Genomic DNA, 8,764 nt, shown 5'->3' with positions numbered 1-8,764 from the left:
TAGGGTTTCCCCTACCCTTCAATCCATTTAAAACTCACCTTCCCTCATGTACCCTTGCTAACACAAGGTTCCCATGCCATTCACACATCACCTTCCCTCACGCACCCTTGCTTACATAGGGTTCCCATGCTATACTTCTACAGCCATGATCAAAGAATTCCTTGTGTAGTTAGACATGAGCTTGTCTTGTGGGGACAAAAAAGCCTTGTGGATCTAGCACATTAGAGGTGGCCAACATTGAAGAAGGATACAATATCATTATAAGGAGGATGTTATGAAGGCTCATTCACTGATGATGATGATGCATAATGTTTTTAGGATTAAAAATCAACATGTTCTATTAGAGACAATTATAGTAGTTGAGTGGTGTGTCTAGCTACTCTTAGAATTAAGAGGTTATGAGGGCAATTGTAAATTTTGATAGCATATTTTGATGAGAGGGCTGGTTTGATTGGTGGCATGAAGTTGAAGGATAAGTGTTAGAAGTAAGTTTTTAAAAAATGTATTTAGCTTGAGACCTGTGGTAAAAACACCCAACTTAAATTTAGGGGATTTTGAGGTATCTTTGGTGCACAAATCAGATGTTGTATGCGTACGTAGCGAGCACCGGAAGGTCCCCAAGAACAAAAAACTCTACTTTAAGCTCAAAAATCAAGAGAATAGACTTGCACGACATGAGGCAAAAAGACCAATTGGATACAATCTCCCCCCATGCCTTGTGTGAGCACTCCACAAAGCATGTATTTATAAATTTATTCATCTCAAAGCTAAAAAATAGCCCAATTTTACAATTAGCATGCCTTAGCTTTTGTGTTTTCTTTTGTCCAAATAAAGAATAAAGCGGTTGGGTGGCCCAAGAGTCGAGCAGTGCCCAAATACAATGTCCAATAATGAATATTTAAACCATGTGTCCATGTGCATACAAAATAATAGATATATGTCACGCGCTTCAATAAATAAGTGTGCCTAAATAAATATTAGCACCATGCCTTTAATGATAAGTTATGCCCATAAAAAATGATAATTTCTTCTAAGTAACTTGAATACAGGCTATCACCCAGTGCTTCCCAATGCCAATGCCGCTTGCTCTACACATCAACTGAAGCATTCACAATTATTAGAAAATAATAAAATTAAACTGACAAAAGTGAATACCTAGCAATCTTCAGCTACAAAATAAATAAATAGTTTGGAACTCTATCCTAACCTTAATTTAATATGAGTGCGCACTCTAAACTCATAAGTGTCCATTAATTTAAATATGTATTTTGCAGAATCACCCGCTATGGAATCATCCACTTGCACATTAAATTAATGTGATGCCCGAAAAGGACAGGCGTCCCTGTCAACTTTTCGCACAAAGAATCCACCTTGTGTACGAGCCTCGACAAATAAATATAGTTTTACAGAATCCACCGCAAAACCTCACAGAATTTACCGTGGTCTCATGGAATCCACCGTGGAATATGCCTCTTGGCATCATATCCCTGGGGTGGGACAGCAATTGTCCTCAATTGCTATTAGCTCAATGTGGAGTGAGCAGTGAGGGGTAAGCACTTAGGTCACGAGTGTACATCCATTGGGCCTCTTCAACAATATGATTTTTAAACTTTACCAAATATCTAGAATATCTACGGCTAGTTCTAATGGTCATATAATTAGTGTCTAGACTAGTTTCGGGTTTAAGGTTTTCAGTTTCTTCTTCTAACAAAGGAGGGTTTTCATAGATAGGGTGGATAGGTAATTGGCCTTTAAAAGGTCATAACAAACTGATATGAAAAGTATTGTGGATTTTTCAGTGTTGGGGTAATTCTAATTCAACTGCATTGTCATTGATTTTGTGAATGATTTTGAAAGGTCCATAAAATCTAGGAGCTAACTTTAAAACAAGGTGTTTCTCAACACTTTGTAATATTCTCTTTTCAATTTGTAACCAAACATAATCATCAACTGTGAAACTCATAGCTTTTTTCTTGCTAGCTTGTTTTGTGTATGATTACTGGGCTTTCGCAATCATGTCTTTAACTTTAGCAAAAATAGTAGTATGCATATTGGCAATATCATCAACAACTTTAACTTTGTTTGACAATGAGGTAACATGTGTAGGCAATGTATATCCATAAATGATTTCAAAAGGTGCTTTTCTGTGTAGCTATATGTGGTGTGCTATTGTATGCAAATTGAAGTAAATGAAAGTGTGTATCCCATGTTTGTGGTTTTGTAATTGTGTATGCATGCAAAAGATCCAAAGTTGTACTGTTTGTAGCTTCTATTTGCACATTTGTTTCAGGATGAAATACAGATGAAAAATCAATCTTTGTACCTAAATTAGCAAACAAAGTATTCCAAAAATTATTGCAGAATCTAGAATCACGATTAGAAATAATAACTTTTGGCAAACCGTGGTTAGTGAAAACAAAATTTTTAAAAAATTGAGCAGCTTGAGATGCAATTAATGTTTTCTTGCATTGAATGATATATACTTGTTTGTTAAATCGATCTACAATAGTCCAAATCATATCATGATTGGCTTGGGTGCTAGGCAAACTAGTAATAAAATCCATTGGAATATGTTCCCATGGTCATTCTGGAATTGGTAAAGGCATTAATAAACCATATTGCTTACCATGGTGTCACTTAACTCTTTCACAAATTAAGCATTCAAATACAAAGTTAGAAACATCAGATTCCATCTGTGACCAGTAAAAATCTTCAACCAATGTACATAAAGTAGAAATAATACCTCTATGGCCTTGATATGGGGGACAATGAATTTCGTGCAACACAAATGATCTAAATGGAACAGTTACACATAACCTTTTGTCATAAAACATAAATCCATCAGCAAAAGACAATGAATCAATTGGAATATAGTTATTTACAATAAATTTATTTCAATCAGCTTGAAAACTGAGGACTTGATCATAGGTATCTTTCATAGAGATAAGGGAATCAAAAGATATCACAGAGATATTATGAATAGTTGGTCTTCTACTCAAGGCGTCTGCAACAACATTTTCTTTTTCGGGTTAATATTGGATAAGTGGGTGGAAACTTTGAAAAAAAGTAGCCCATTTAATATGATGGTTAGAGATTTGTGGTTGACTAAGGAGATGTTTGATACTTTGTTGGTCAGTTTTGATTATGAATTCAGATCCCATTAAATAGTGTTTCCACTTTCGTAAAGCTTGTACTACACCTAGCAATTCCTTATCATAGGTAGAATACTTGAGTTCAGAGGGTTTAAGTTTGCAGCTAGAGTAGGCTATGGGATGTGAATCTTACATAAGGGCAGCTCCTATTCCAGATCCACTAGTGTGAGTGACTACTAGGAAAAATGGTCTATTAAAGTCAGGTAGTTGCAATACAGGAGCATGTGTTAAGGCATGTTTTAGTAAATCAAAAGATTTTTATTGATTTTTAGACTAATGATACACAATACCTTTCTTTAATAATTTTGTCAAAGGTAATGCAAGCAATGAAAAATATCTCACAAATTTTTTGTAAAAGCTAGCAATACCTAAGAAATAACGTAATTCATGCATATTTTTAGGTATCGGCCAATTCAAAATTGCTTCTATCGTTTTAGGATCAACTTTAATACCTTCAGATGAAAAAATATGTCCTAAATATTCAATGTGGATTTGAAAAATTTCACTCTTTTTAGGATTAGCATATAATCGATTCTCTTTCAATAATTTGAAAACCAAGGATAAATGTTCATAATGATCGTTCTCATTTTTACTCAAAACCAATATGTCATCAAAGAAAACAATGACACAATGCTGATACTTCAAAAATATGCGATTCATCATACGACTGAATGTGGCTGGTATATTAGTTAAACCAAATGGCATAACAAGGAATTCATAATGTTCGAATTGAGTCCTAAATGCAATTTTGAAAATATCAGACATGTCCAGTTGTACTTGATGGTATCTAAATTTAAGATCTATTTTACTAAATATTGTAGCCTATTGTAGTTTATCCATGAGGTCGACCACCCTAGGAATTAGATATCTATTCTTGATAGTGATCTTATTTAGGGCACAATAATCAATGTACATCCTATAAGTGTTATTTTTCTTCTTGACTATTAACAGGACAGGTGCACCAAAAGGAGAACTACTGGGCCTAATGAGTCCTCGGGTTAACAATTCTTCAACTTGGGTTTGAATTTCTTTATGTTCAATTTGATTATGTCGATAAGGTGCCTTACATGGTGATTGAGAACCTCGTATTAAGTCTATTTTATGATCTTTAGGATGTGTAGGTGGTAAGCTAGGTGGTAAGTCAGTAGCAAAACAATCTTTAAATTGTGAAAGAAATTGTGCGTATCTAGGATGCATCTAATTTTCCTTAACTTCAATTTTATTCACCCATATTAAGTAAAATTCACTACCTTTTCTTAATGTATGTTTAGCCTATGTATGACTAAGCAACGGAAAATTATCAAGGGTGTGCATACCATGCAATGTGATTTGTTTTCCATTAAAATGAATCTTCATTGAATGTGTGCAATAATCTATATCAGGATTATATTGATGATACCGAGGCATTCCTAAGATAATGTCACTAGATTGCAAAGGTACAACTAAAAAATTTCAGCACTCAACCTAATCACCAATTTTAATTTCTAAGTCATGCATTTCTTGTGTTCCATTGTATCTAGTGCCTAAGAATGCATCCTTGATGCAATAATGAGTCGAGATAGTATGTAAATTCAATTCTTTGACCAATTTTGCAGAAAAAAAATCATGGGTGCTCCTGTCATCATGTAAAACAATCTTTTCTCTACCATGCACAAGACATTTCATCGTTAATAAAGAATGGGGATTTGGCATACCTGATAAAGTATCTAAAGTACCGATATCGTCATCGTCTTATGTGAAATCTTGCATTTCTTCATGGTCTTCATCTTCAGTTGCTCCCAAGTAGTTGATGTGAACACTTGGCTTTTTGGATTGACAATTCATCGCTAGATGTCTAGGTTAATGGCACTTATAGCAGACTATGGATTCGGCTTTGGAAACATTATTGGTAATAGCGGAAGTTTAGAAATGTTGTGATTTGGCTGGAAAGATGGCTCAGGATTTGGATTTGTGTTTGTTGGTAAAGCAGGAAGTTGTGTCCAAGATTTACGAAATGAAGATGGAACAAAGCAGTTTTGATTGAATCTTTGAAAGTTAGAATTGAATTGCTTTATACCAAAGTTATCATTAGTTGGGAATTGTTGTGGTCGCTTCTCTCGTCCTCGAATTTTGTCTTCAGCATCATGGGCCAAGGAAATCGCATCCTCGAGAGTCGTTGGCTTGAACATGTTCACTTTTGCATAGAAGTGACAAATCAAACCAGACATAAACTTGCGTTTATGGGTCGCCTTAGGTACATCTTTGAGCATTCGAAGTTGCAATAAGGCATTCCAGAAACACTCGGTATATTGTGAAATATGCTTGTGATCTCTTTGTTGCAGAAGATCCCATAGTTTGATTGCTTTTTTGTGGAATTGAGGTGGAAGAAAATGCTGCAAAATTTTCTTTTGAAAAGTCTCCCAAGTAGTAGGACAATCAATGCTTTTGCGGACAACAGTCCATCATAGTGATGCTTTGTCCACTAAATGATTAGTGACACACTTGAGTTTGTCTTTTTCGGCATACTATTCTTCATGGAAATAATCATCAAACTGATTGATAAAAGCGAGAATAGTCTTTCCATCTTGTGATTAATTTACCCTTGTTTTAACCTTTGATAATAAAGCTAAGTTTAAAGAACCACTAGGCATACATAGTTCATGCGAATATAAAAGAATGTGGGCTCAAGCACGAATAAGGGTTCAGTGGAAGCCAATATTTCAAAGAATTGCTTGTAGATAGCTTTGCAAGTCAACTTTATTGCTAGACTGCAAGATGACGGGAACTCCAAAGACACAAATACAAACCCGCTAAATTTCAAAGTAGGTGTGCAATATTTCTATATCAATTAAGAACATGAAATTTCCTTGATTAGGCAGCTATGTTTAATATTCCTTATGTATCCTATGAAACTTGATTATTCATTCTCTCTATTCGGCATGAATCATTAGACCTTGTTGTTGGGGAAGGGTTCTTGTGTGGAGAAGAAGGAAGAATATTACGAGGTCTTGTTGTGTCACTTGAAAAATCTTATTCAAACTGATCCCACGGGCTTGATATAACCTGGTACCAGGAATTTGTATTGAGATAATCATGGAGACGTGTCACGGATTACCTTTGGGTTCGATCTGTGCATGCAGAATTAAGGCGTAATATCCTTTAGAGTTGTATTTCAAACACAGGGTCTGTATATCACTCTGCTCTGCTCTAATGAAAATTCTACAACCACAACCCCGAATTGTGATCATCGACAATCTTCCAAAAGTGGGATCACTGATATAGCACAGTGTAATGAATATAATGCATGTGTGGTGCACCGAATACTCTCCTAACTACTGGAGCATTTGCTTGTGAATCTCAGACAAGAGGCCTGTGCAAATGGTTATCTACTCGATCTCGGCCATTCTTCGATGAATGGACACGTATATTCCTTGAAACATTCCCTCGTGTTCAAAGCATTATTGTTCTTTGCAGGAGTTGTTCGGGGAAGTTTATGGTATTTCGGCTGTCCAAGAAGAACAATTTTGCACATTAATGAAATCCTCGTGTTGTAAATTCCCTACTTGTAAAAAGTCTGGTGGCCTGAACTAGATATACACTATAAATTAAGCTTGAACAAAGAGGAATAAGGAAAGGAACAAGTGATGATGGTGCATGCTCAAACCACATATACAATACAAACGCTTCCTTCCAAGGGGTGCAATGTTTCACCATTTTATATGTTTTTTTAAAATCATTGATCTTACTGTACACGTTGGGATGGCCCTATCTCCTTTGGCGCGGCATATGACGTGTTGATGTGAGAGAGAGAGAACCCCGCGGAAGAATCTAGGTATGGTGGGTGTAAGGCTCGATGAGGTGGCATGCACGAAGCACACGCGAGCTATACTTATTCACAAGCTCCTCTCCGGCATTTTAAGTTCCAGTGCGCACGTCTCTCTCTCTCTCTCTCGTCGTGTTCTTCGTTTTCATAGCGCCATACACACACACACACACAGTCTCTCTCTCTCTCTCTCTCTCTGAGCTCGTGCCTGAGCAATCATGTCTTGTTGCGGCGGCAAGTGCAGCTGCGGCGCCAACTGCTCTTGTGGCGATGACTGCAAGTGCACCAGGTAAGTCATTACATAGATGAAGCAGGGGTTGTCGATTTCGTGTGCTTAATTACGATTCTGATTAAGATCGTGTTTGTGTAACTTGGAATCAGCCATGGTTTGTTTGGCGTCTGATTTGAACTGTTGCAGAGCCTTCAGCTTAACCATGATTTCTGATTAAAGTCGATGTTAAACCTGCTTTGACGGACGAGCCGGTGCTGTAATCAATGACTGATGAGATGAATTAATTATGATTTGCAGCTGCAAGCGATCGGAGAGCCTCGTCCTGGGCCAAAGCGGCTCATCTGTGGCGACGATGACTGGGTAAGCAATCCCTCTCTCTCTCTCTCTCATCTCTGCGTAAATTTAGCTTGGACTCAGCTTATAATATCTCTGGCTTTTGTTTCTGCCCCCAGCTTTGCCAGTGAACCCTTCGTCTTCGTCACAGGCGGCCAGTTCGAGACTGCTGGCTGCAAGCGGCGCGGGTGTTAATGTACCGACCTGTGGATCTCATCCTGAAGCCTTCCATCGAAGGCTGGCTGCCCATGGATCACCCCCGTCTGCTGTCTTACTGGCTAAGACGATGTACACAGTACACAATAAATATGAAGTCCATGTAGAAGAAGAGCGCGCCTTGCGTTCATGAATGATCAGACCATCGAAGCACCATCTGGCATGGCCAATTGCTGCTGTTTGTAAAGCATGGTCTCATCGATCCTCGGCGTGGCTCTTCTATATTCATAACCATACGTATCTTCAAGTCCCTTTCTCGACTAATTTGTGTCCCGCATGATTTGCAACCCGCATGATTGTTGATATATAATCTTCTTAAACTATGCTTGTTGATGGTATAGTTAACGATATTGTTATGCTATTCTCCTGAAGAAGGGTTGCTTGCCGAACTTTGCTACCCTTGTGATTTTAGTTATCTCATTCTCTTAAAACAAAAGTAGCTCATTTTTGTTATTGATCACATGTAGTCGACGTTGGGGTGACTACTGATTTATTCAATCTTCATAGAAGTTTAAGCTTGCCTTGATTTAAGAAAAAGAAGTGAGATACATGTGTCATAGAGCAGTAACAATATACACACCACCTATAACTCAAAAGGGAGAACATAGAATACATTTGTAAGAATAGAGAGAACATAACATACATTTCGTGTCTTACATATACAATCTTTCTTCTTAAGTTTCTTTTAGCGAATATTGTGCAAGACTTCTTTATGGACATTTTCAAAATGTTCACTCAAAAGTCTTATGTGTACGTCCTTTATGCACCTTAAAACTCATGGCCTTATAGGTCTCCCTTTATGAACCCTAAATTATATATACTTCCAAACTAGCCTTATTATATAATGTCTCCCTCGATTAAGTTCCAAAGGTTTTGTAGACTTCTTATCAAGGATTCCCTTATAATGTAAAATAATAGTCTTGAAACACAAGGTAGGGTTGAAGCCCACCTTATTCTAGGACAATCTATCAAGTTTTATCCACAAATTTGCCAAGTTTCAAACTTTTAAATAGCACCACCCTCAACACT

The 8,764-nt window shown here is 37.1% G+C and overlaps 1 long non-coding RNA gene across 1 annotated transcript; it reads left to right on the top strand.

Moving 5' to 3' along the window:
• Positions 1-7,039: 7,039 nt before the first annotated feature.
• Positions 7,040-7,999, top strand: LOC148012419 (uncharacterized). The gene is made up of 3 exons (XR_015689153.1): positions 7,040-7,243; positions 7,484-7,546; positions 7,639-7,999. It is a non-coding gene; the product is annotated as an uncharacterized LOC148012419 (long non-coding RNA).
• Positions 8,000-8,764: the final 765 nt, after the last annotated feature.

The sequence above is a fragment of the Lygodium microphyllum genome, chromosome 27 (genome assembly GCF_053477565.2).
Source record: "Lygodium microphyllum isolate KBCC chromosome 27, Lygodium_microphyllum_v1.1.10, whole genome shotgun sequence".
NCBI lineage: Eukaryota > Viridiplantae > Streptophyta > Polypodiopsida > Schizaeales > Lygodiaceae > Lygodium > Lygodium microphyllum.
Note: the sequence above shows the minus strand (reverse complement) of the source record. Positions and strands in the feature narration are given on the sequence as shown.